Below are 2,335 nucleotides of genomic sequence, written 5' to 3'. Positions count from 1 at the left end.
GTAGAAAAATGATTTGTATTATAAATCGCTTAAGGCCTTCAACATGGAACTGCCATGTGAGAAAGAGACGGGCATCCTCAGAACGCGCAATGGTGGGTCGGAAGATGCGCACGCACGGAGGACCAAAACAATCACACACACGCGCCTTGCCACGCCAAGCCCACCTGATCGGACAAACGGTGGTGGCGTGCATGTGGGATGTCCACCGAACCTACATTGGTCTATCTTCTCACTCCCTCCAAAACATGGGTACCCCTTGGGGCCCAAACCCAAAGCCCAAGATTAGAGTACAAAAGAGAGGTTTCCAAATCAAAATTTTCCAATTTGGGATTCTCCAACCAAAGGTTGGTTCCCTTTTATTTTTGAAAATTAAAATTTTTACCCAACAGTTGATTTTGAAGCTTCGATGTGGTTTTGTGATTAAACCACATTTTCGGTAAGTTGTTTGTAGACATTTGAGTTAAGTTGTGATTGGAATTATGTCCTAAATGATAGAATTAATTTTGATTGTTGGTATAGGGTTTGATTCAAGAATAAAAGGATTTTGAAGCGTTGTTCACCAAATTTGAGATCAATTTCGAGACAATTTGGGTAAGTAATGGGACCTTGGGACTATAAATATTTGGCAGTGATGGATGATGTAAATTGGTTAATTGAGAATCTTGGCCTTATTTTGGAAATCCTAATTTTTGGTTTATCACTTTGGACTTGGTTCGTGATCTTTTGGGCAAATAAAAATTAAGGTTGTTTGACCTCGTATTGACTAAAACTTGAGGTAAGTGTCTTTCTACTGGTTTGTCTTCGAGCTAGTCGTCCCTACCACTTGGACTGTTTACTTAAGAATACTTGGACTGTTTCTTGAGACTGTTCAGACTGATTTGACTGATTATTCTAGATTGTTTGGACTGATAATTTATGACTAATTGAACTATATGACTTAATGGCATTGATTAACTAGATTGGACTGTTTTGTCGATGATGATTGTATCGTTTTACTCCTAAGATAAATGACTATAAAATATAACACAGAAGTTATATGAAACTGATGCATGCTAAGTTATAGGGTTCCTGTTAGTTTTTTCTTATCTGGGCAGGTGTACACACTACGACTAATTTCTGGACCTTTAGGTTACATACTATGATTGATTTATGTTCCTTCAAGTTCATGTATATGACTGATTCATGTTCCTTCGAGTTCATGTCTATGACTGATTCATGTTACTTCAAGTTCATGTCTATGATTGATTTGTGGGCTTTCGGGTTACAAACAACGACTGATTCATGTTCTTCGGGTTCATGTCTATGACTGATTTGTGGACCTTCGAGTTACACACTACGACTGATTTATGTTCCTTCGTGTTCATGTCTATGACTGATTTGTGGACCTTCGNCATGTCTATGACTGATTTGTGGACCTTCGAGTTACACACTACGACTGATTTATGTTCCTTCGTGTTCATGTCTATGACTGATTTGTGGACCTTCGGGTTACACACTATGACTGATTCATATTCCTTCGGGTTCAAGTTTATGACTGATTCATGTTCCTTCGGGTTCATGTCTATTACTGATTGGTGGACCTTCAAGTTACACATATGACTGATGTGTACTCCTTCGGGATCACTACGACTAATATGATGGGTGTACACTAATGCCTAGATAAACTAGCTAACATGTAACCTAGAGGGGCCAGTAGTGGGTCACTTACTAGGTATTGTTATACTCATCCTTTCTTCCTTTATGTTTTTTAGGGAATGACGGGCATAGGTCGGGAAGTGACAGATGGGACCTGTGAGAGAGCCATATGGGGACAAGAGAAATCGTTTTCGCTCAGTCTATATTTTTGTCATTTGAATGTTTTGAAACTAGAATTTAATGTGAGACAACAAATTTTAATGTTTTGAATGTTTCTCTTTATGAATATTATTTTTAGGAGACCTCGAATACAAGTTTTATTTATTTATTATTTATTTTTTTGCTAGTTTATTTTGGAAAAAGTATTCTTATTATTTTAATGAATTTATTTTGATCAAAATATCTGAGTTTTAAATGGGTATTTAGTTGTAACGACCCTTGTCAGAGTACTCGAAAGGTTGAGTCGTTACAACAATAGTTAATTTTAGAAAAAAAAAATTCCTACTTTTTGAGGTCAACCATTGGAATAGGAATTGAATTCTTTGAGATTGGAAATGCAGCAGAATTTAAGTAGGTAATTATCACGTAAGAAAGTAGATTACTTAAATTGGATTTTTTTTCCTCTTGGTTAAGTGCTCCACCAACCCCAAAATATCATTAAGGGGAAGAATAATAAATGTGACAATTTTTTTTTTTTTTT

This window comes from Benincasa hispida, chromosome 8, assembly GCF_009727055.1.
Source record: "Benincasa hispida cultivar B227 chromosome 8, ASM972705v1, whole genome shotgun sequence".
NCBI lineage: Eukaryota > Viridiplantae > Streptophyta > Magnoliopsida > Cucurbitales > Cucurbitaceae > Benincasa > Benincasa hispida.
Note: the sequence above shows the minus strand (reverse complement) of the source record.